Source organism: Bacillus rossius, chromosome 1 (genome assembly GCF_032445375.1).
Source record: "Bacillus rossius redtenbacheri isolate Brsri chromosome 1, Brsri_v3, whole genome shotgun sequence".
NCBI classification, from domain to species: Eukaryota; Metazoa; Arthropoda; class Insecta; order Phasmatodea; family Bacillidae; genus Bacillus; species Bacillus rossius.
In genome coordinates, this window is record NC_086330.1 from 30,239,927 (window position 1) to 30,267,609 (window position 27,683).

General features: G+C 40.2%; 1 protein-coding gene across 3 annotated transcripts in view; it reads right to left on the reverse strand.

Moving 5' to 3' along the window:
• The window catches only part of LOC134533743 (peroxisomal leader peptide-processing protease), a 369,588-nt gene that overhangs the window by 223,414 nt on the left and 118,491 nt on the right, over positions 1-27,683 (reverse strand). For 2 of the 3 annotated variants that reach the window (XM_063371375.1, XM_063371366.1), the window contains exon 3: positions 26,017-26,077. The exons of the other annotated variant lie outside the window; for it this stretch is intronic. The gene's annotated coding sequence lies outside the window, so the exon portion shown is untranslated. The remainder of the gene's footprint in view (positions 1-26,016; positions 26,078-27,683) is intronic. 3 annotated transcript variants of the gene reach the window in all.

Consider the following 27,683-nt stretch of genomic DNA (forward strand, 5'->3'; position numbering starts at 1 on the left):
ATTGTGAAATTCATCAGGTACCTACAGATTTTACAGTTTCAGAAGAATGCATAAATTTTGCAAACTACGGTAAAATTCAGAATGCTTTGTTTTTTTCCTTGTGACGTTATTAACAGTTTAATGTATTGTTCCGAAATTATGCAGGAAGAACTAGGTTCGTAAGAGATAGCCCAATTAAGTTTTATTACAGTTTTATTAATTACTAATAAATAATTGTACTTAAATATGTCTGATCAACAATTACTCACACTTATAAATATTTAGTCGCAAGTCACTCAATTACTGTCAAGTTCCACAGTCCCCACTCCTCACTGGAGATATGCTCGAAGTGATTCGCCCCTTACCTCGCGCCTGTCCACACACACACATACAGTCTCGCGCCACTCGGTCGCTCTCTCACAGTCCCGTCGCTCCTCGTCGCCCCGTGTTGCAATTCTACTTAAAATTCGAAACTCGGGCCACGAAATTGAACGTAGAATTGTTTAAAAATGATGCCGAGGATGATAAATACACGCAAAATGTATTTTCAAGTACATTTCTGGACGCGATTCACAAGTACTGTCCGCACCTGCCGCTAGAAGTCGCTGCGGGAATGATAAAAGTGGCTTTCACCATCAGAGCGCAGATAGGAGCTCGTTCTCCATGTCGACTAGAACCATTCGATAAGCAGACAGAAATTTTAAACTATTATGAAACGGCTCTGATATAAAAAGGGGGGGGGGGGGGACTTGAAAAAAATTTAAAATCCGGGTTTCGAACATGATTTTCGATACGGCATTTTATTAAAATACTGCCCATCTTGTTAAAATTCATTAAACAGTTACTACAATAACGTTTGCCTTATTCATTGTGAACTGTGATTCGACCCATCCGCCGTATACAGCAACACTGTCATTCCAACTTCCTGTTACACATTTCCATCGCATTCACGAAATTACTTCTAGCAATGTCCGTGTACCGAGAACTAGGATGTTCCGGATAAAAAAAATTAATAATGATGTGACTTAACATGCAACGAAAAAATTAAACCTACACACTAGTATTGTTAGGAGTGCAAATATATATTTCGAATGATAGCGCAATTTTTTTTCAGCATGTGTCTATTTATTTAATAAATAATATTTTACACATTTGACTACCTGGCTATACTTCACATTAAATCGCACTCCAAAGTCCATTCATAAAATGATAATATCCTGATGACCCTACTGTGTATTTACACTCGTCTCTTGCTGGACGGTGCTCGCACACCACCCACTGTTCCCGAACTCACTCTCGCACACTACTCATCTGCGCGCTGCGTTGCAACCGCGAAGTGCCTTCGGGGACGCACCACAACGCCGAAATACCACAACGCCGAAATACACTAACGCCGAAAAATGTCATTGCAGGACTGCCACAAAGGTTAGGTTAGGTTAGATTAGGTTAGGTTAGACTAGGTTAGTTTAGACTAGGCTAGGCTAGGATAGGCTAGGTTAAGTTATGTTAGGTTATATTACACTACGTTAGGTTAGGTTAAGTAAGGTTAGGTTTGATTGTGGTATTTCGGCGTTAAGGTACATTTAAGAAACACACACAAATCCATTCAGTTGTTATTTCGGCGTTGTGGTACACAGCAGTTTTCTAGCTGTCGGTGTTGTGGTCAATTTTGACATTCGGCGTTAAGGTAACGATCGACCCAGTGCCTTCCAGCTGAACAGTCGCTCGTCACCGCATCAATGATCTCGCAGCTTTCCTATCGTGCTGGGGCGGATCTGTTGCCCGCAACTCTCCTGAAAGGCAAGGGCGAGACAAGGTCGCCAACATTTTTTGTCGAAGACTGTGAGGTCGTTGTAACAAAAATTCCATCCACTTTCCCCCCACCCCTAAAAATATGTCATTAGTCAGTGACGAATCAAAAAGTTAAACTTAGTTATCATAAATATGTTTCAAGCAACAATAATTACAATTAATACAATAAAAAATGTAATCTACACCGCTAAAATATGCTACCGTAAACTTTATACAGTCCCATATTACGTACACTTAAAATTAGTGATAATATATCAATCAGATACATTTTGGAGTTGCCTCTTTATTTCGAGAAGATGTATGTTACATTTAAATCTGCATAATACGAATTTAAACATACAAATATTGGCAGATATATTTTAAATCGTAATACAAAAAATCTGATTGCATGTTGTTACGAAATTAAATTTCTCCTGTTTTATTTAAACATTTTTTTACCAACTAATTATAATCTTTCTACTTCAGCCTTGGCATCCTGGAAATCCCATTATATCTGGAATGGTAGCCTACACAATCTCTTAAAACTAAGAATACTTTAAAATTTATAACAGCAACGAATACAACTTAAGTTTTAACTAATCACATTTTGGAAGGGAAAAAAAGACGAAATAGGAAATACTTACAAGGTTTCTTTTTTACTAAAAATCATGTTAATCTACTGTCAAAAGTACCACATAACTGCGCAAGCCTTATCGTACGTCGTACACAAACCTATATTACCGTATGTCCCCAGAATTAGCGTAAGGGCTGGCAACATTGAGGCGAGACACGGCGGCGATGTCGACGGGACAGCTGACATGACCGAGGCGGGAGTTATCGCTAGGCCACAATTATCTTAGAGAGCCGGCGGGCGGGCTAGTGAGAGCTGACCGCTAGGCGCCTCCCACGGGCCGAGCAACCGCTGCCTGAAAAAAAATATTCCTAACGCAAAACAGTTCGTATACTTACTACATATGGCATCACTAGTGTGCTTATGGAGGTTTTGGGACAGGGTCCAGAGTGTGGTGCGTGGTGCGGGGGTCAATGACCGGCTGCCATCTTGGATTCTAGTGTCAAAAATTCTAGTTTTCAAAACTGCACAACATTTCCTTATTGTGTGACTTTTTTTTAAGATTTAAAAGTCATTTTTGAGGGAATACGGAAACTTTTGACACAAGAATCCAAAATGGCGACCGGTCATTAACCCCGTAGCACGCACCACACCCTGTACCCTGTACCAAAACCGCCATAAGCACACTACTGACATCGCTCTAACATTTTTTAGGGAGAAGTATATATAATCCATCCGAAATGTACCAACCATATTTGTATGGTAAATTTCCCATTGGTTAAAAATTTCTACCGCATGTTTAGGAATGCTAGAGTGCACGTTTGGTTGGTGTTTCCTTGTAAACCCATTACAGATCTTATTAGTTGCGATTTCAGTGCTCAGCTTGTCTGGGTTGACGCTCGGGTGATGCGCGCTAAGTGTGTCTCACGCTTAGTTTGCAATAGAGAGTAAATGGCGCCCGCTCTTGTCAGATTGATACTAAATGGCTAGTTAACATTGAAACTCCTATTTTGTATACCATTGGTAATTCAACAAGTTTTATTTTTTTAATATACTATTAATTTATTTTTAAATCCATAATGTGGCGTCTATTGACTGTATTATTACAGTTGTCAGTCTGAAAATATTCAATGCTAACACCGTTAATTATTATTTCACATGGCTATTATTTGTAGCAGTCGGTCCCTATTAATAACAACGCATTCCATCAAATTGTGTGCTATGTTCAAACGAGCAAAAAAAATTCAAATAAATTATGTAAAACCAATTTTGACACAAATGGTTTAAACCAAGATGGCGTATTTCAGTTACATCCACTCAGAAGTAAAAATTTAATACATATTATCAAAATATGCTCTTAATGAAATAGCTACTACAATAAAATGTATTTCCAAAAATTTTCATTCAAAATTTTCTTTTAAGAAATAAAATTAATTCATTGCATTATAAAGTTGTGGTTAAGCCTTTTGTGCTCCGTGGCGTATGTTTTGGACCAGAGCATCAGAACATCGGGGACGTAGCTGGCGAGGTCCCTTCCGGAATTTAAAAAGAGGGGGAATAAAACAAGCGAAAACAGATAAAAAAAACAATAATTTAGATACAACAATGTTAACAAACATATCATTTTGTAAATATTACTGTAGTCCATAGTGGGCAACAATAGTGTATTTCCTCCAGATTACAGCCCTCATACACAGAAGCGGCAGGAACTGTGTTTCCAAGTGAAGTCTTTATTTCATGGCATTTATATATTAATTTATACATGTACCTATACATTTGTTTATGCATTCATTTAACGAAATCTCCAAAGAAAGGACTTAAGCACAGTTTTAAAATAATTAAATAAAAATAAACCACATATCAGACACACAGTTTTCTTGTCTAAGCAAAATCATTTTTAAGTGTGTGAATGTTGGAGTACTAAACGTCAACTAATCCCTGCGATTTTAGTGTGACAAACAACGTTCTTTTTTAAATTCCATTATTAAGAGTATTTACTCGTAAAATATGATGCAATAGTTATAATGGGCCCCCTCCACAAAATCCTGGCTACGGTCCCGAGGACAGCGCTAGTATCATTGGGGAGAGGCAGTGAATGGCCATCAAAATGCACACTGGACACTAAGGATGAGACGCGCTATAGAGTATCGCGCGGCGCCTGGCCGAGGAGTGTAAACACAGCCGTCTCACTCGGCGGTCGGGCGCCGCGCCAACAAAAAGATTTACGTCAACGGACAGTTCCAGACTCCCGTCTAACAACAACACTGGGTGATCTAAAAAACCTCTCACGCCCGCTGACAATGCTCCTGGGCAAACCGGATCTACCTCGGTCTCACACGCCATGTTGATTTTTTTTTTATGTGAACATCATAACTCTCGATATACGGCATACGGCATTTGGTAGGAGTTTTTTTCTCGTGAATGGAACGGAAATGGCATGTAACGGAAATAATATTTGATTATAGTATTAACATTTTAAAGAATTTTAACATGATGGACAGTATTTTGATGAAATTCCTTGAAAACCAGTCCACAGCCGGGGTTTAGTATTTTTCAAGTCTTTTTTCGGTTTTTGTCATAGCCGTTTCATTATACCGTTTTAAATTTCGGTCTGCAAATGGAATGATACGATAGTCGACGTAGCTGCTCCGGCAGCGAATTCTAGCGGCGGGTGCGGATACTACGTGTGATTCGCGTCAAGTAATATAGTTTAATACACACTTTCCTTGTATTTATCACGCTGGGAATTTTTTTAAAGAATATTACGTAAAATTTTGCGCCCAAGTTTCTTATTATAAGTGTATTTGCAACATGAAAACATATGAATTTGCTCGTTACCGAAGTTAGATGTATACACACCACTGGCGGGTACATACTGAAAGACTAGCTTGCGTTTTTTTTTTTTTTTTGTTATCTCATCATTAGAATTATTTATGATATTTTAACTGCTTCAATTGTTGTTCTTGAAAAATTAATTCCAAAACATATTCATTACGTGTAATATAATGAGTGTAAAAATCCGCAAGGGTTTTATAGTAATTATCTTTTACGCAACTTTTTACAACCATTTTATTGTGCTTAATATTCGTTGAACACAAAACAAAACTTGCGTTGCGTTACTGCGCCTCACGTAATTAATAAACCGGTACTCTAAAATGTGTTTACTGAATATTTTGCACCTGGAGTTATTGTGTGGTTTATAAACCCGGCCTGATAGCGCCGGGGTCGCTAAGGGCGACACTGGCTCGCGCACCACGCGTCTCTTCACCTCTATGCGCCAGGCACCGAACTGGCGTGCAGCCTTCGCGTCGGTCAGGAGCTCCAACGTAACCCCATAATTTCAAACGTAACCCCATAATTTAATTGTGGAATATCAAAGATAAAGGCTTTATGCACGTTCCTATACTACTTACAAAATTATTTTTCATGTTAAAAAACTTTTAAGCTATTTCCACTGACTAAAAGATACATGTAAAAAAATTGTAAATAGAAAATAGTTACGCGTGGTATTCGTAATCAGATTACGTTAATGAATCCTGATAGGTTTGTAAATGGTGCGTCAACACTTGGCGGCGATGTGTTATTACTATTTTTCGTGATGGACCAATGAAAAGCAGCCCGATGACTTGGTACATAGGGGAAAGGAGTATAAGAGTGCGCAGTCGGGTAAGAGTACGCAGATCATTTTTATTATGTTGGTATCACTGCAAGCTAATGCCAGTGCGGTGTTTAGGTGTGTATGCGTGAACGCTGTTTCCTACTAAGTTGTTTCGAGTTACGTGTATTTTGCCTGGAAGTTATAGAGGAATAAGTGATTTACTGTAAAAGGTATGTAATTTTTTTAATAAACAATTTAGTGTTTTTGAACTCTTTAAGATTTGTTATTTCGTTTAAAGTTTATTTCATAATAAAGTACGTCATGTCGAGAACAACATGGCGTGGTTAGCAGTTCTCTATGTGTACTGTGCTGCTATCTGTTGACGATGTAACGAAACACTACGTATGTGGCTAAGAGTGCGCACTGGGTTTGTGAATGCGTACTCTTAGCCTCCCACATTTGTTCCACTGTTATCAAAAGAAACTTTTCTCTATGGAAATGTATCATATTACTTTAAGTGTAGTGATAACAGCAATACTAAATAATACATAAATACTTGTTTCTATTAACATTATTTATTATTTTGATGTGAATTTACCTTCATTGTTGCAGATATGATATCTTTATGAATGGCTCCATACAAGCGAAAAAGTGAGAGGGTTCTGACCACACAGGACATCTTAGATGAAGCAAAACGGAAAATAGAGGCTGGTGACAGTAAAAGGAAAGTGGCCAGAGATTTGGGAATTAAGGAAAGCACATTAAGGAAAAGACTCAAAGCAGTAAGTAAATTTTGTTTGCATGGCTGCATGAAAAAATGAAACAGTTTTTTGAAGGCCATTAAATATTATGTGTAGACATCGTGGTGTAGACCTACATACATTCCAGTAGGCTACCATAGATATGCCTACAATTGTTTAATGATAAATTATTTGTAGTGTTAAGTAAACATGTTTTCTGTAAATGTATTAGGGCCTATTTCTTAGTTGCACAAAGCATTTAAATACTTTGCCATTAAAAACATTTAGTAGGGCCTATTTCAAACGAAACATTTGACAGGGTAAAAAACCTAACCACATATTTTGCGCTTTCTTCAAAACAGTTCCTTTTCTTTTAGCCTAGGGATTCCGTTTTATTTTAGTTTTTATTTTGTGGTCTAGGCTACAAAGTTATGGCTCTGTTTGTTGCAGGGGACGGTTCCGGTATCACTTGGGCGCTTTAAAAATGCTTTGTCAGATGAAATGGAAAAAGAACTTGCACAGCATTGTAAAGATTTGGACAACAGGTTCTACGGCCTTACAAGAAAGCACATAATGAAAGTAGCTTTTGATTTTGCAGAGAAGAATGGAGTTTCTGAAAGATTCAACCAAGAAAAAAAGTTGGCAGGAAAAGATTGGTTAAAAGGGTTTTGCAATCGCCACAAACTTTCTGTTCGTGCGCCAGAATTATGCAGTGTTGCAAGAGCGGTGGGTTTCAATAAAGTTCAAGTTTCAAGATTTTTTGAAAACTTGAAGCAGTGTCGTCTCGAAAAAAAGTTTCCACCGCACAGGATCTTCAATATGGACGAAACAGGGGTCACTACGGTTCCCAACAAAACACCCAAGATAATTAGCCCCAAAGGAAAAAAAACTGTCTGCAAGGTGTCTAGCGCAGAAAGGGGGCAAACTGTAACTGCTGTATGCTCCATTGGCGCTACAGGTTTTTATGTGCCACCTGCACTAATTTTTCCCAGAAAAAGAATGAATAACATGCTCTACAAAGATGCTCCGACAGGAACTTTGCCTCTGATCAGTGACACAGGATACATGACCACAGATCTTTTTATTGAATGGCTCAAACACTTTGCAATGTATGTCAAACCATCACTAGACGATCCAGTTCTCTTAATAGCAGATAACCACTCAACTCACTGTTCTCTCGGTGCAGTTTTATTTTGCAGGGAAAACCACATAACATTTTTAACCCTACCCCCACATGGTAGTCATCTTACCCAGCCTCTGGATAGGGTTGTTTTTGCACCACTGAAGACAGCATATGCAACTGAAGCAGAAAAGTGGCTAGTACAAAATCCAGGAAAGGTGATAACTCTTTACCAAGTTGCAGGCATTTTTGGTGCTGCGTACAGTGCCACTGCGAGTGTAAAACTTGCTGAAAGAGCATTCAAAGCTACTGGAATAGAGCCATATGATCCTGATGTCATAAGCGAAGATATGTTTGCTCCATCATTGGTGACTGCTCAAATTTCTAATGAAGAGGGCTTAGGGCTAGCCCTACATCAACCTGAAACCATGTCTACTGAAGTTGAGAAGAACTGTGATTCCAATAATTTGAATAACGATCAAGAAAATGGCAATTTGCTTTCTTCAGAACCCACAACATCTGGCACAATACGCATTCAAATTCAGTCAGTTCTGCCACTTCCACAACATAAGCGGCAAGAAAGCAAAAACAAAAGACCAGCTCAAAAATCAAATATCATAACTTCATCCCCTTACAAAAATATATTAGAAGAGAAAGAGAAGGCAAAGCAAGAAATAGAGAAGGCAAAAGCTGATCGAGCTCTACTGAAAACAAGACATGAGGCCGAGACAAAGAATGCGAATACAAAGAAAGTAAAGTCAAAAAATAAACTTAGAGCCAATTTTGAAACTGTTCAAAGTCAAGGTCCCTCTACAAGTCATGGTGAACCATCCACTGAAGTAACTACCTGCCCTGCTTGTAAAGAATCCTATGACGAAGACTGGATCCAGTGTGGAATATGCAACGACTGGTGGCATGAAGGATGTTCCAGTTATGAAGGCTATGGACCTTTTGTGTGCGACTACTGTTGATGCGGACTCTTACCCTCACTGATGCGGACTCTTACCCGCATAGTAGGCCAAGAGTACGCATTTGGCATTATTTTGTAAAACATTTTTATTAGTCTCATGTTTAAATCATAATTGCTAGAAAAAAATTCTGATGTTTCCTGATTGAGTAAAGCATGTTCTGTAAAATTTGTGTTTAGATATCATTTCAATTACTGCCCTAAAAAATTACCAACTTTCTAAGTGCGCACTCTTATACTCCTTTCCCCTACTGCAGACTTGAAAACTGTGTGATGAAATTGGGGTTTTCCCAGTGCAGTGGGGAAAGTTTGCCACGGAAGAGTGCAATTGTCTCGCTTCCAGAAGCCTAGACATGCCGCGGATGGGACTGAAATCGTGGCGAGCTTAATTTATTTCCTTAACTAAACTAAGCGTATTTTATGGGTCTGGGTTAGAGGAGACTTTTAAGTGCGTCTCAGGCCAAAATCATGATGGGTTTCAACCTTGCAGAAAGGGTAGCATGCACCATGTGCTGTGTTAGGGGATTGGCCAGCCATGGTAACAATTGATGCCATGACTAACTTACTCCCCTACCTCAGATCTAAACTCAAGTAAAACCTGCACAGACACGGGAGAAACCCCGGGGCTAATTCATGCGGGGGAGAGCAGGCAGGTTCAGTACAGGCTTTGAATATATATACTGTATAGAAGTCGCCAGCCCAGGTTAAAATTTCTAATACGGTTTTGAGGTAGTTGGTTAATTCACCGCCGCAATCGCCACCATCTCTAGGGCATCGACTTGTGGTGGTCCCTAGCGGACAAGTGTCGAACTCTTCTAACACCCCTTCCCCCTCCCGTTGAACGACGTTGAGCTGCAGTGAATGATGGATGAGGGGTGCGGGGTATGACAGCAGGCGACAGCGCTGCGCTCTAACGTGTAAATAACAACTAAGACGATACAGGGCGTTACGACAGCGCACTGCAGCGGTGAAGTTCCCAAGCTGCTCATCATACGCTTCTGAAAAACGTAGAGTAAATCCTATCCACTCGCGACTTCTATACAGTATATAAATTCAAAGGTACAGGACAAGAAGAGTTGGTACGGTGTTTGTGCTAGTCTGGGGCAAAGGGACCGCCCACGAACGTCACAAACATGTAACGACGCACTAACACAATCTCGCGGATTACGCAAGGGGCTGCTCCCACTACGTACCACGAGGGGGGGGGGGGGGGGGAAAGAAAAAAACCAAGTGCAGCGTGTTTGTGGTGCGTGTTGACGCGAGTACATGCCAAGGGGGGGGGGGGAGAAGGGGGGAGGGGGGTAACGAGATACCCGCTTGCGCTGCGTCACGCGTGGCGTCACCTCTGGCGGACCAATAGCGGCGCGCCTCGCGGGTCGCGCCTCCTCGCCGACAAACACACACCCCTCGTTCCGGGAAAGGCGCGCGTGCCTCTCTCTCTCTCTATCTCCTGTCTCGCTCGTGCTCTCGGGGCCTCACGCCCGTGAGGCAATCCATCAGCCGGCCGTCGCATCCGGGTCGCCCGAGTGCGCTTCCACTGGGGGCTGGTCGCGTCGGCGCCCTTGCCAGACAACAGTGGCGGATCCAAGGGGGGGGGGACCAGGGGCAAGTGCCCCCCCCCCCCCCCCCCCGATAAACCAGTTGTCTACTGCATTAACATTGCCGACATAAATGATTGTTTCTGAAACCAATAAAATATTTTAATATTTGAATATCTTGTAGAATCATAAAATCCGGTGGTTGGATGTTATGTGTCGTGTGAGTACAATTAAATACAAATTTAGTAATTTTAAGACATTTTTTCTCTGGCTACTCTGAAATCCTAGAGTGAACCTCTGGATCCGCGACTGGCCAGACAGCGGCGCGTGTCCCGTCCACACCTGCGGCGTGACTGGCCCACGTGACCCTCTGACGTCACGCGCGGTGAGGGCAACGGGCGAATCTCCCTGGTCCGAACACAGTGGTCAACTTGAACTTTTCGGCCCAATGTGTATATCCTTTTTTTTTTTTTTTTTTTTTTTTTTTTTTTTTTTTTTTTTTTTTTTTTTAGTATAAAACAACATAATACTCGCGATCTTTGAGTCTGCGCTCTACTGGCTGGACAGTTTTTTTTTTTTTCGTGCGACAATGTGACTCTCCTTCACATTAGGACAAGGACACGGACCGCGCACAGGTTCGGACTGTTGTGGACGGGCCTTCACGGAGATCCTCATTCGGGAAAACTAAAATAATAGACATGGGGATGGGCATAGATAACCCCCCCCCCCCCTGGGATTAAGAAGACCCTCACTTGGGATGGGGGGGGGGGCACTTGCGTTTGCATAGCCGTGACTGTGAAACGGTGTTGATAAACGTAAATGTCAAAACTCTGCTAAATGGGAAACTTTCTGTATATATATATTTTTTTAACTTCTCTGCTCGTTGCATGCATATAGGCCTAATTATGGGCAGCCTACAACACACAAGTACCCTACCAGAGATGACTTGTGTTGGTTAAAAATCGCGCGCAAAAATCTCGGGCCGCGCACGCCCCCTGTGAATCATACAGATTGGCGCTCTTGGATATGGAACAAAGCATTTTCGAAGTGATGGATACACGAATTATTTTTTCGGGGTTAATTTGAATATATATATATATATATATATATATATATATATATATAATCTGATCAAGTGTATTGAAAAACTTATACTACTATTTACTCTAATACAGTGAGTTATGAGGCCTACAGCCTACGACTACTCACACAGTTAAAGTTGCAGGTGTTGTAACAGCTCACATTCTTGCTTCCAATCGAATTTTGCAAATCTTTTCACAACTTTGAATTTGGAGGGGGGGGGGGGGGATTTAACCCATACTATCCACCCGTCTGCGTCCGCCACTGTTGCAGAAGGCGGTAGGGTAAGCCGAGACGACGACGTATTTTCAGAGCGCTAGGAGAAGTGTAGGTGAAGCTAGTAAACGACTCGAGTGGGATGTCGCGTCGGTTCGACGTAAATGGACGACCGGAATGCGCCCACCCTCCCTTCCTTGACCGCCGTGAGTCACAAGCGAGTTGGAGGCTGCTAAAGAAGGAAAAGGAGGGGGTGAGTAGGGTCTTGAGAGGCTAGCTGATCGCAACCCGGGACAAGATTAGGCCCCTCCCGTGGATTGGAACAACGTCGTCGTGATCGATAGGCAGGTGTGCTGCCGCTGCTTCAATACGGATCAGGCAAATCGAAGAAGGAAGACACCATGTCCCGCTGTAAAAAACTATCGCAGAATTTATTATTATTATTATTATTATTATGAGCTATCAAAACGGTGTACTGATAATTGTAATGATATTTTGAAAGATTTAGACCCTTTCAAAATGGGCAAAAATCTCAATGAAAGACATTTTGAATTCTTAATTTTCTTGCAGTAAAGATAATTGATTGTTATTTCATTAAAATTGACAAATTTAGTTATTATAATTTTTTTAAGTGTCTTTTGTCACGTGTTTATGTTTGTGTTGTCCCATTTTATTGTTGTGTTATTATTGTGTTTTGTGTGGGTTATTATTATTTTTTTGTAATATTTGTTAAGTGCCCACCTGTTAAAGGCTCTGACTGTTGGTAGGCACTCAAATAATTATAATAAACAAATAAAATAAATAAATTACTATTAGGCCTATTTATGTGTAAACCACTTAACTTTTTGTATACGGCATTTGGTAAGAGTAATATCGTGAATGGATCTAAACGGAAGTAGCATGGAACGGAAATGTGTAACCAAAGTTCTGCCATTTATGGCGGACGGCGTGAACCAAAGTTCACAAAGCCAAAGGGAAACTCTAAAGTTTAAACTGTTATTATTTTAATAAAAATTTCTTGTTGAAAAGAAAGTCCAATCTCGGGTTTAAGTTTTATTTTTTCAAGTAATTTTCGCTTTAATCGGCGCTGTCTCGATTTGATAAGTCGACGTAGCCGCTCCGGCAGCGAATTCTAGCAGCGGGTGCGGAAACTACGTGTGATTCGCGTCAAGAAATGTAGTTGAAAACACAAGTTTCGTATACTTATCACGCTATACATTATTTAAAAGTATTATTCATTAAATTTCGTGCCCGATTATCGTATTATAAGTGTATTTGCAGCTTGAGGAGACACGAATTTACTCTTTACCGAGGTAAGATGTTTACACATCACTGGCGATTACTGAAATAAACATGCACATTTTTTTTATTTATTGACTTTATGGCGAAGTTAATATTTTTAGCTTTTTCTTACACTTAACCACAATACTACATACACAACTGTACAAAAACCATACTTCATAGATATATGATACTAAACTAACCTAAACTAATAGCCTAATAACTGAAATCCAGAAATGTTTCGCTGCTAAAGAACATCAACAAACGAACGTTAATGACATAAAAAATTTAAAGCACTCAAAACAGGAATACAGCAAATACATATGCGGTTACAAACATTACACATACACATAAGCGGCTGTGGTTGTGGAAACACTGGCGACATTGAAAGACGTATTTCGCAAACTTCCGAGGTGTTTCTGAGCCTCGCAACTCTGCGGGGAGTCTAATCCTCTAGCGCGCTGCAGAAACAGTGGAGGAGGCGTCTTGTGGGCGTGTGTTAGAACTGTGGGTATCAGTTAACGAGACCAGCGATTTGGAAGTGTGTCGTGCTACAGTCGGTCTTATGCGGCCCAGGTGTACATTGGCAAGTAACGTTACCGAACATCTGGCGCGGTGAAATACATGCCAAAAATACACAACGTGCTAAAATACAACAGCTACTGTTACAGGAGTCACCAAATATGATTTTAGATGTATGTAGTCCCAAGATAATAATGTATACATTTAAATAACACTGTCGCAATAATTTTGTAATAAATTTAAAACTAATTGTGGTAACTCTTAGCTAACGACATAAATTTAAAATTACTAACAGAGAAATTACGTTTTACTTATAATTTTTTTTATTTGAAGCTTTGGACTTTTGGACATGTTGCGTGACTTACGTCAAAGTTTTTCTGATAAATTTGAGGCTTTCGGGAAACTTCCATAAGTTTACAGAATACCAATTAGACAATATATTTAATTCTAATCCAGGTCATCGGCCTATGCATTCTACAAGCAAAACTTCATCAAAAATTGATGGGTCGTTTAGGTGTCATTGAATAACAAAATACGCCACTATTTTTTTAATTTCAGTTTAACTAATGAATAATATTAAATTTATGTATCGTTTACCCCTTATACGTGAAATCATATTTGTATAACGACTTTTCCTGGAGTACTGATTTATGAAACGTTTCACACATTTTAGTGTTCTTGGGTCGCAGAACATCTAAGAGATAGTCCACGTTGTGCAGGCGTCGTAAAAAGTACCTTTTAAAAAAAATAACCTTTCGCGGCTGTATAATGATAGTTATACGAGATGTGATCAAAAAAATAATGTGAATAGTTTTATTACTAACAAAGTAAATAGCTTGCATTAAATTTGAACTAATATTCTTCAAAATACTCTCTTTGGCTAGCATTGCATTTATTCCAAACTTTATTCAATGATTGTAGGTATTTCTGGAAGGAATCTTTTTGAAGAACCTTCAGCTGCTACGTCGTGGCCCTCGCAATGTCGGAAATGGTGTTAAAACGTTTTCATTTTAGCACGGATTTTATTTTTGGGAAGAGCTCATACACCCTTGTGAACAGTCTTCAGAATCATCACCGTACACTGATTTTAACATTCCATAAGCTTCTTGGCACTTTTTTTAAAATAAATTTAAAACAAATTTTATGTTAACGCGTTTTCGAACTCCATGATGCGCCACAGACACGGTAAACTCGATCTCGCTCTTCCGGCTCTGGAAGCCGACTGACAAGTAACAACTTGTTCAAACTGCACACTAACTATATCAACGGATCAAGCTATTGGGCTTATACTTCAAATATATGTAGAGTAAGCAGTTGGTGCTATAAAAACTCATTCGCCGTAAATTTTGATCACAACTCATATAACTAATGACTAGAGACAGGAAATATTCGCGGGTTCATTTCGGGATAGACTAAAATTCAAATACATACAACTATAAGTTGCTTTTGCCATTGGCTCACTGTTTATCTGAAAGGCTCTGGGCCAATGAGAAACCCCCTAACCAAAGTAGTATCCAATCACAGACAATCAAGTATTTGCTGCATCGTCCAGGTTTTGTTGCCTGCCTGAATTTACTGTTATTGTTTAACTGTCTCGTCGTTGTTAACCCACAGTTTTATCTTTGCTGTTATTTTTTTTTTCAGACTAAATTCCTTCCACGGAATTCTTGTGTTGTCTGATATTTAAGTTTTAATGTGTTTGTCTGTGCTGCCTTGAAGTGTTGTCCATAATACATGTTTAGGTGCATCGTTGGGTTTATCTGTTTGACATTGCTGATTTAGGCATGTTCTCATAGGTTTATGTTTACATTTGTATTTCTTAGTTTGCGTTCTTGAATTTTTTTCTATGACAAACAGTGGAAAAAAAACTGCAATGGCGTATGTCCAAGACATTGTATTAAAACAAAATTCTCCAGGGCATGAATGATTTGAAGAACAAGCTGAAACGGCTCACAAGTCACAACAAGTCAGCAACCAACGAACTGGCGTTCCTTGTCCGGCCATACTGATGACTGGGGGCAGGCATTTTTCGCGAATAAATCTGAACGCCTATTAGACTGCAACAAGGTATACCCGCACCAGCGGTTTCTTCCTAGCGATTGGCGGCCGTCTAGCGAAAGACATCGTTGCCTTATTTGACCGAGCCACTCAGGACGCGTTTGCTTTCGCACTGAATTACTCTGATTGGTGTTGTATCAATCGACATGTACCTGAAATAAATTCACCCAGTCACGAAACACAGACGGTGCTACAGTGTTTTGACTTATAACTAGTCTCGGAATCTTTTCGCGAAATATGCATGGGCCCTACTGATGACTAATGACTTCGCCCTTACCTTAATCTTTGAATATATATACTGTTTAGAAGTCGCCAGCCCAGGTTAAAATTTCTAATACGGTTTTGAGGTAGTTGGTTAATTCACCGCCGCAATCGCCACCATCTCTAGGGCATCGACTTGTGGTGGTCCCTAGCGGCAAGTGTCGAACTCTTCAAACATCCCTTCCCCCTGCCGTTGAACGACCTCGAGCTGCAGTGAATGATAGCTGGGTGGTGCGGGGAATGACAGCGGGCGACAGTTCTGAGCTCTAACGTGTAAATAACAACTAAGACGATACAGGGCGTTACGGCAGCGCACTGCAGCGGTGAAGTTCCCAAGCTGCTCCTCATACGCTTCTGAAAAACGTAGAGTAAATCCTATCCACTCGCGACTTCTATACAGTATATATACATATTCAAAGCCTCAATCCCGGCCGAGCCAGGTTTTCCTGTTGCATGACGCAACAGGCTGAGAAGGCCCACCCTCAGACACACACCCGTCCAATCAGCCGACAAGGGGAGCGTTGCGTCGCAGAGGGGACCCGATGAGTTTCCGGGAAATGAAGCGGAGCGCTCGGGGTTTTGAATGGGCGGGTTGTTTACCAACAGCAGCGACCCGCGGACGGGGGGAGAGAGAGAGAGAGAGAGAGAGAGAGAGAGAGAGAAGGTGTAGAACGGGGGGGAAGGGGGTGCGGTGGATGGCGCGAGATGCCAGCGGCGTCGCTGATTGGCCGGCCGCGCGGTGGCGTGATGACTCACGACGCGGGCAGCTCCGCATTCCACGAATCCACCTGCGGGGGGGCCCCTCCGGGCCGCCAGCAACCTGCCACGCGGGGAGGACGAAGGAGTGCCGCGGCGAGGTGTCTTATATATAGCTGTCGCATCAGTCTCCGACCTCTACACCTCTACTTCTCCGCCAATAATAGAAATTTACGGCCGTCCCCGCAGAGACGGAAAAGGTGGTTGTGCTGAATGTGGGGGAGGGGAGGGAGGGTTCCCCGAAGCGCTCGCACGCAAGCAGGTTCGACGCTCCCAGATGCGCCATCCTGCGCGAGCGATGCTTCGACGCCTGCCAAGCACGCCCGTGCCCTTGTTTTCACGGGAAGGTTAAAAAAAAAAACTTTTTTCCGGCTTTGAGAAAATATTCTTGCCAGCATAGGCCCTAACCCTATATATATATATATATATATATATATATATATATATATATATACACACACACACACACACACACATTCTGATGACAACACAGTAATTGTGTTGTATCCACGATGTATGGGCATGTATTTTTCGCGAACATATTTCGAAATTAGCTGAGAGTTACAACACTGTAGCATCGTCTGTTGGGTGAGTTTCTCTCAGGTACATGCATGTCTTCTGTCGGCACACCAATCACAGTAACTCAGTGCGGAAGTTAACGCGACCTGAATGGCCCGGTCGAATAAAGGCAATGGCTTCTCTTGCAGACGGCCGCCAATTTCAAGGAAGGAACCGGTAGTGCGGAAATGCCATATTTTTTTCGCGAAAAATGCCTGCCCCTACTAATTGGTAGATGTCACCTGCTCCCTGTTTGCTGACTTGTGAGACGTCTCAACCGGGTAACTTGTGATTGAATACTTATTTTTGTTGAGGTGTTCCTTATTGGCCCACAGTCCTCCAGGATTAACTGTGAGCCAGTAGCAAAAACAGCTCATAAATATTGGAGTTTAGCACAGCTATAAAGGCGAATCCACGAATTTTTCTGGTCTCTGATAATTAGCAGATGACTGCATAGATCGAGTTTGTATCTGGTGACAGTCTAGACTGAATGTTTGTACACTGAATGCGCATCTTTGGAGCATGTGTTATTTGACATGGCTTGATAACATCTGAAAGTCGCATTACAAATAATTAGGGGAAGGCATTTTTTGCAAAAAAAAAAACTCAACGCCCAATAGACTGCAATATGATTTGCCTGCGCTAGTGGTTTCTTCTTTTTAACTGACGGCCGTAGGTATATAAGCGACGCCATTGCCTTATTTGATCGGGCCATTCAGGGCTTCGGGTTAGCTTCCTCTCTGAACGGCTATGATTGGTGTACTGACAGTAGAGATACACCTGAAATAAACCCAGCCAACCATTAAACACAGAAAGTACCACAAAGTTCAACACACATCTGGTCTGGGACTCTTTTCCCTAAAAATACACGGCCCTAAGAATGATGTTAGACCAGGAGAGAAAGTGAAATGTGCCACCAGCCAACGAGCACCCGAAACTGACTTGATTTGGCATGCGTTTGTGGATTCTAACTTGACAACAGAAAATACTAAAGCGAAATTATCAGGTCAGTATTAATTAGTGACAGCAAACATCTGTTTTTCACCAGTAAATGTAGTTTTGTTGAGACTAAAATTATTTTGTTGTGCCCTCAAAATATTTCGGATGGATGTACGAATGAATGAATGGTTTTTACATGCACAGTAGCCTAGATCAAATCGCTATCTATCAGCCAATATAAATTACCTACAGCTACAACAGCCAAGAAACACGAACAACAAGCAACTGTATGCTAGCAATCCTTGTACATTCATCCAAATGTTTATCTGAATCTTTTGCAGCCAAGCTATGTAACGAAGTGTGTCAGGCGGGAAGGCAGTCTAATAACCTAGCTACATTTAAATTCAGGCGAAGAAGCACTTTTGGAACACCTACTAGGCATTATCATTTCGGAGCTTACATACTGCGTGAATCTGTGTACGAATTTAAAGTGAATGGTATCAATGTTATAATATCTGATATTATCTCAAGTTGGCAAAGAATGAATTACTACCATTAATTTTTATTCTAACGTAATATGTCAATGGTAACTTTCAAGTAACACGCAAATTAATTTTTTTTAATAGTTATATCCTCGAATAGCAATCAATTTTATTTTCTATCAGCTTACCTACTTTATCATCAAATATATTATTGTTTTTTAAATGTAATGTCATGGGAAAGATTATTTTAATGTGATTAACTTCACCACCAACGAAGACGATAGTAAATAAATAAATGACGTCTCGTCGAAGGCACAGCCATTAAAGACGGAAATACACCAAGACAAGTCAGGATTACTACTGAAGAAGAGACCGGTCTCGTCGAAGGCAAAGACACTACAGACGGAAACACGCCAAGACAAATCAGGAGTACTGGATAATCGACCATGTCGTATACGTAAGGAAACAACGCCAGCGTTTTTTGAAGTTGTTCCGGGAAACCACTTGAACTGTAAATCTGGATGGCCGGACAGTAATTCGAACCCAGGTCCACCGCGATACCAGTTCAATGTCTCAACGCCCGCGGCAACACTCACAGTAACACGGCATTGTTGACCGCCTTTCGTATGCGAGCAACATCAGTCGTTTGAAATATTTCCGTTGGAACTCCGTGGCCCACGGGGGAAACAATATTAATCGATTAGAATATTTCACAGCTAGCCTATGGCTATTTGAACAAAAGCAAACTGAAATAACACCATATTATGAATTTTACTCCATATACGTTCTCTGCCTCGGCAAAATATGTGTATCTAGGCCCATATATCAGAGTGGAGATGACTTAACAACCTAAGTTATCTCTTACAGCCACCACTGCCGTCGTTCGAATCATCTGTGCTATAAATATGTATATTACATATAATTCATAAACTCCAGGGACTACTCTCAATCTACAATCCGCAAATGCCTACTTTTATTTTGTAAATATTACTTCAGAATTATTTTTTTCTGTTGGATACGCAATAAAACAACATCCGTACATTTCCCGCCTAAAGACAGGGACGGCATGAATGAAATGATAGAAGGCTGGTTACCATTAAATGGGATCACTTTATATATTGATTTGTTGTTATATTGCGTACGTATAGAGTATAGCTTAACATGTTTTCTGAGACTGCTGGTAATATAATTTGTGTTGTTAAACTTTTAAAACAAATCTTTATTCTTACACGTAGAAAATTAGCGATGGTTTAAATAGCCTCAACACTGTTAACTTCAGGATAACGACCGAGTACAATCCCATGTAGATACCTACCTTTTTTGAGCCGAATATAGATAAATTTTAAAACGAAACAATTCTCAACTTTTTCTACTTCGAGATTATTACTTCTTATTATCTTTCTGTCACATAATTTGGCGCGTGTAGTGAAAAAAAAGCACAAAAATTACAGCAAATAAAAACTAGACTTTTATTTTAACAGGAAAAATATTAAATGTGTGCAGGTACAAATATTATTATGAAAAATCACAAATTATAATAAAGTAAGTTTTTTTTAAAATTTATCTATGACAGAAAACATTTAAGGTATTTCTAGGAAAATAATATGCAACTCGGTTAGCATAATTGCAAAAAAAAGTGATTAATACCGCACAACATCTGTATAGGACAGTAACGCTTTAATTGTCTTAATTATTATGTTATGCTTGTATACTTTATGACACCAGGCTAATCGAGAGGTGACTCACGCTAAACGTAACCTAATCTCACAGTGAAAGGTCACACACACACATGACTTAGCCGGAATGCGAACACACAACTCCTCGCACCGAAGTCACGCTTCAACCAACTGCGCTACGGTAGCTGGTAGCTGACAAGAGCTCATTCACGATGTTGAGCTCACTTGGAAGCTTTCCTAATCTTGCATTCACATCACTAGTCATGAAGGTTAGGTTAAAGGAGGGGTTTTACGTCGTCAGGCTGTACACAGGAACACGTGGTCCTAGAGGTTTACAGCGAACTTACAGCAACTACTGGCCACACATTCGACGACCAGTAATAATTAACTCATGCAGAGTTGTTGGACTTGACCTGAGGCACAAATCTGTAGGATTCTCCGAGGGAATAAATTCTCCCTGAATAGCTTTTCAGTATTAACTGCACACATTAATAGGCATAATAAAACAAAATAAATTTCATATTAATTACTGTTTACCTTTTCCATGGTTTAAAATGGAAATTAGCTTGAATGAAACATCAATAAAAATATACACTTATGAGCCAATTTTCGTACGAAATACTTAGTATTATCTCAAAAAACGTATTTCATGCATGCAAAAATAACCATAGCCATGTGTTGTACAAATTTAAAACGTATTTCTTGTAGTATTACAAAATATTTTTTTAGCTACTGGTTTCCAAGGGAATCTTTTGTTAAAGTACATAAACATTTTTTTTTGTGTGCAGCACTAATGATATCACGGCACAGAGGTCTTATAAGAATTAATAATGGGACGCGGATGTGTTGCGTAATGTATATTTTGGGAGGCGGTCGCTCACTCATCACGCCACGCATGTAGACGGGGAAGGGAAGGCCATTGATCGACGGAATATCAATACAGGAGCCAGGGAACGTGATGGACGAAAAAGCCAGCACCGCAGGGGAATAGAGAAGATGACACTTGAGAGACAACAAAAAAGGAACTAAACAACTCTTCTCTTAAAGTATAACGGGAAGAAATTCAACAGAAATTAAACGTAACTAACACAAACAAAAATGTTCTAACGCGATTTACCCCACACACGCAAAGAGTACAGCACCACTTATATGTTATTTGAATGATTCTTGCGATGATGGGGCAGACTGATTTGAAAACATATTTATGGACAAACCCATCGCTGGTTTTCAATGTATGCTGTAGATAAACTACAATAATGGATAAAAATATGAATGCACAAACGTGCAGAAATACACGCAAAAATCAGCGATGTTAAATGAAAAGACAGCACAGAGAATTTCGTGGAAGGAAATTAGAAAGAAAGAAATATTACGGCACAGACGAACAAAGGGGGATGACAACGACGAAACAGTTGTAACCAGAATATGAAGCGACAAGCACACACCAACCTTGGACAATACGGAGACAAACAGATAAGCACAGGCGAACCCAGCGATGAAACTACACATACCTATATTCTGGACAACACAACGACGACAGTATAGGCGAACACAACAGACCTCCTAAGATAAAAACGGTTGCGACGTTTGGGAACCGACATCTGTTCCAATCATCAGGTACAAAAACATTTATGCAATGGCAAACGTTCAAAATAATTTTTTTTTTAATACACTTATCTGCTAGACGCGATATTCCTGCGCCTAATGTAAATTTAAAAATACTTCCAAAAATACACATATTTAGTTTTAAAATAGATATATCGTTAATAGCATTACATCTGATTACATTGCTGAAGAAGCTGTTAAATAATTGCAGATTTATAATTTAGGTTCTTAAAAAAATCAACAAAATCTCCTCATTCTAATAAACAGCTACTCTTTCTCCTAAAACGAATGTTTAAGGAGTCGCCATAGTAAACACAAAACTGGGCTTAAGGTTCCCTGAAATAAACGTTTTTACAGGAAATCTTTGAATATATATGTGCAATTAGTTTATCAGTAAAAAAAACTTGAATTAAGAAGAATGCCTACTTTCAAGTAATTTGGCGTTTGGTAACGTTTATTCTAAAACCTACGTTGCATTTTCACACCGCTGTACCTTAATAACTTTATAACTGGACAAAACAACCAAAGCGTGTGCACTGAACATTGACATAAACTTTACAATAATTAAATCATAGGGTACCAGTTTATACGGTTTTTAGGTCATACAAATTTTTTGCATTTCAGTTTCGAGCTATAAACACACTTATGCTAACCCCTTAAGGCTTGACTTCATCCTTTTGTATTATTGCATTCTAAAGTCATTAGTTTTGTTCCGTTGCAAATGCTTGGGATTTTCCATTGCATAATTATTATAAAAAAAACTTTTCTACAGTTACATATTAGGAATTTTTCTAATTTTATAATAAAATTTATTGCCTGGCTAAGTTTATGGTTACACACTATTTAGTTAATTTTCCGTGTTGCTACAACCGGTCAATGCATTACAAACTTTGCTTCCATAGTGAAATTTCTCGAAATATATTTTTCGTCGAGTGGAATTACATGGTGTCCTTACAAAACCAAGGTAAAATTTCCCTGACTTTTCCGTAGCTTCCCATGACCAAAATTACAAAATTTTTAAATATAATTTGCCTTTTTTTGCAATTTTTCTCAAATAAATTAATGTAATCCAGCTTTTACTATCCGAATCGAAAGCGATGACGAAATGGTGCGTGACATTTTCTCCTGCAATTACTATCACTGGGGAATTTCCACGATTTTCTCCAAGATTACAAGTAAATGCCCAGACTTTCACTGACCAATTTCAACTTCCTTGACTTTTCCCTGATTTCCCCTGACTTCCCAGAATTCGGACGCCATGAATTGGCAAAAAAAAGCGTAAATCCAAGATGGCGGCCGAGCTCCGGGAGGAAACGGGAAGCCTACAACTCACATAGTTTCGGTTCCCTACCACGTTCGTGCAACTTCGGATTTCTCTCAAAAATTGAAATTTAAAAAATCGAAGGTTTATGTTAGGTCAGTCACAACATGCTTGTTTTCATTGGAAACTTCTGATTTAGCGGCTGAAATGGCGTTAATACCAAAACGCAAAACTTCGGAAATCTTCGGAAATTCTTGCAGGGAACCGAAACAACGTGAGTTGTGGCTTCCCGCGAGTAAACGCCTAGGCGCGCGCAGGAACCAGGCATGCCAACAGCACACACGCGCGCGGCGGCGCGGCGGGCGAAACCGGTTCGCGGCATGCCGCGGCTGATGGCGGCGCTGCCGTTTGTCTGCGTCACTTCAGCTGTCTGTTCGTCTGCGACACTGCCTCTGCGCCCGGCCACGACGGAAAAAAACGAATCACACGTGGTCCGCGGCTCGGTGCCGACAAGATGCCGCGTTCTCTCAGTGACTCTTGCAACGGGGAACGTTGATTTGAATCATTATTTTGGAAATACATCACTGCTAGTTCGCACCTCGTGTCATAGAGAAAACCGTAAGATCAGAGAAGAAGAAAAAAAGATGAACACGCAAACTCAAATCAACCGATATCAAATGTTAAACGTAAAGACAGTTCAGAGAATGCCGTGGAAGGACTTATTAGAACATGTCGTCTGGCAGACGCGTGAGTATGTTACAGTGGACTGAGAGAGAAAAAAAAACAAATTGTTGTTTGGCTGCACATACTGTTTTTGTTGCACTATTTCGTCGTTGTCCGGCCAATGTGTTCGTCTGCGCCGTGACAATGTTCTGATTCAGTCCAAGGAATTAATGCTCTGTGCCGTCTCTGCATTTAAAATTTGACGTCGCCTAATTTTGTTTTGTTATCTGTTTGTCTGTGTATTCATCTTTCTTTCTCTGTGCTTGAGGTTTTCTCCATGGCATACAGTGCAAACTAACAACGGAATATTACCAAAATAACGATCTAAAACAAAATGCTGCCAGATACGAAAGGACCTCGTGCATGCGTGATCGCCGCTCGGCTCTGATATAATCACTATTGTAGTAGACATAGTCTTAAGTACGAAAAATGTTTATTTTAATGAAGATGCTGAAGAAATACCGCAATGCAGTGGTTACCATGGTGCGACTTGTGAAAAATTCGTACATAGTTTTTCGTTTCACGGTCTTTACACTTCAATAACACCAACTCAAAATTTTATACATATGTATCAATAAATAACACTTTGTGGACAAGATAAAAACAGTAATTTCTCGTTCATTTCTTCCAGACCGGTACGTCAAATATGAAGTTGGAAAATCTCTGTCGAGCTCATTTAGTTGGCAAAATCCGACCAAGAACTAAGAAAGATTTTTTTAATACTCGAAAATCATTTTTAAACTTCCTAAATATGAAAATATTGCATCCTTTTGAAGTTATTTAAAAATGTGAAACATTACACGAGGCGACGATAAAGTTAAGCGATAGTAAATCTCTTGTTTTTTTACAACAAATATATTAATACACATTTAAAAATTACATCCCTAAATAAAACAATAGTTTGCTTACTAAAAACTATGCCAATATTTAGGGAATGCTGGGGGAAGGAGAAAAGGCGCTTAGCTAAACTTAAACTTGAATTTGTAAACATCAAACACGTCCCTGCCTTATCTATGATTCGAACCCACAAAAAAACTCTTCGCACAGAAATTAGCACTTCAACTAACTAGGTCACGCAGGTCGGCACTGCAAACCAAACATTTATTTAATGATTGGTTGCTAAAAATAATTATAACATGTTAAGGCATGAAAGTACAAATCGAAAATTGGCAAAAATTATATTTAATTTTAAATTAATACATAAATTTAAAGTTTAGCTGTATCGCATATTGTACACTGTGTGTAGTGTACATTGAATGTAGTAAAAAGAGTGTTAGCACAATGATTTAAAAAAATACACACTTTTTGACTAATAGTTGTTTGCCTTTAGGTGTGGTTTCACGCGCCATGTTGATGTTTTTAATCTCCTCGACGTTAGTATTAGTTAAGGGCTATTTCTGTAAATTTAACACAATACGTACTTCTCTTGCATTTGTTGTTCTGTCATAGTTTACAAAGTGTGTCCGCCCACTAGGGTCTATGGATAGCATGTCTGGTTGGTGGGCCAAGGGACCCGGGTTCGATTCCCGGTCGAGGAGGGGATACTTCACACCTTCTCCCTGGGTTCAGCACTGGGATGTCCATTTCACCTCCGGCAGATATCTGGCATGTGAAAGTGACAACATGGCATACGAACAGGACTTAAAACAATGCTACTTTGTTGAGCTACAGTAAAATAGTGCCCATCCTGCTAAAATTCACTAAACAGTTAATATTATAAAGTTTTCCTATGGATTTGTGAACTTTGGTTCGCGCGGCACCGTGGTTAGACATTTCCGATCCATTCGCGAAATTACTCCTACCAAATACAGTATGCCGAGAGCTAAGATGTTACAGATAAACAAATGCAAGGGAAGTAAAAGAGTTGAATTTTTCAGAAACAGCCCTTTAATAATAGCAATGACGAAAAAATGACAAAAAAAAAATCAACACGGTGTGTGCGAACCCCACTTTTTACTTGGGTTCGCAGGCTCCTGAACTCGAGGGTCTGAAACACGTGGAGTTCAGCGAACGTGGCGGAGTCATCTCCGACCGTCATGTCGGCACCACGAAAAGTGCGCGACACGTCAATGACAATCTCAATACGGCGGGGAAAAAAAAAAAAAAAAAAAAACCTTCAAATGAGGGTTTTGGGGGGGGGGGGAGGGGAAAACAAACAGGCGCCGGCGCCGGCGCGAACAAGACACGCAAACACGCGCCGCGACAGCCTACCTGGTCCACGCACAGAGACCGTGCCCGCGACACCGATCGCCGGCGCAGAGACGGCAAATATTGACACGGGAGATAAGACTCACCGGTGACGTCAGCCGGAGTGCGGGAGTGGGGCGCGTTCTGCAGCTCGCGAACTGCCCGCACCTGCGAGAGAAGCAGCCGTCAGCAAACACATACAACCACGTGCAACGGGGATAGCGGCCCTAGATTCCGCGGCCAGAGTCACTCACTGTCAGTGATGTAACGAATATTACGCATTCGCAAAATTCATGCGAATATTTTGGGAATATGCATATCAGAAAAAATAATTACCTTTTTTTAATGTGAAAATTATATTAAATAAGACAAAAAATAATATCTTAGCACTTATATTAGAAATATTTTTCTTACACCTTTTTAAAAAAATAAAATAATGAAAGTTTTTCGCTAAGGTAACATAACAATTATATATTTTATCAAGCTTTACTTTAATATAAGGAAATAGGCAATACATATTTTCAATAGAAAACAAAAATATGAATATAATTTAAACCAACAAAAACATATTCTTCTCTTAAACTACTGTAAGTCTTTACTTACACATTATTTTGAATTTTGGTGTTTTAAATAATCAAATTTAAAAACACAATCTTTATTCTTCGCTTAAACTTTTATACCAATAATTTAACAATATTTTTACTTCTAGTGTTGTAAATATTCAACTTCTTTTAAAATATTCGCATTCGTGAATGCCTAAAAAGTGACATTCGTGACATAACTACTAACTATACATGTCTTGGCTTCCGGGTGCAGGGGACCACGTCCGTGGAAATGGTGGTGTGCCAAACGTTTTGGCAAGCCTTGTCGCAGCCATCTTCAGGGACAATTAACAGCTGCAGCCAGGCTTGCACATCGAAGAGCCAAGAAACAGTTTGGGGGAAAAGACCATCCACAAAATATCTGAAAAACATTAATTTTTCGCGAAAAGATCTCGCGGCTGTAGCTGAGAGCTGATCACTGTAGCATCGTCTGTGTTTCGTGATTGGTAGAGTTTATTCCAGGTGCAAGTCTACTGACGGCACACCAATCACAGAAGCAAACGTGTCCTGATTGGCAATGGCTAGATACCTGTAAAATTCACGATTTCAAATCCCTGAAGGATAGACTCCATGATCCTCTACGCACTCGTGCAAATTACATCTGCTGATTGGTTACCGACTCGTAACACCTGTTGACTGGAATGACCGTGATTCGCTAATTCTTCTGTTAAAGATTTTTCATTGGCCCAGAGTCCTTCAGATAAACTGTGGCCCAATCACTGAAGCAAAATAATGTCAAAAGTATTTGGACTCTAACCTATCGCGAAATGAATCCGCGAATTTTACAGGTCTCTAGCAATGGCTTCTCTTGCAGGCGGCCGCCAATTGCAAGGAAGAAACTACTGACGCAGGCATATTGCAGTCTAATGGGAGTTCAGATTATTGACGCAACAGATGCTGGGATGGTTCCTTGACACAAGCCATGGCTGACTACTTCCCCGACTTACCTGATCTGCATGGTGCATCTACCGTCTCTGGTGACCTAGCCGTCGACGAGATTTAAAATATAAATTAATAGTATAAACAAAATAGCGCTGTTTCGTGTGGAATATTTAATTTTGGAAGCCAAACATCTACTCTGCGCTGCTCACAATCCCGCTTCGGGCCCGGGTTATAAACTGCGGGAGAAACGCAAGAACGCAAGAAACACAAGACGCATAAAGTACAATACC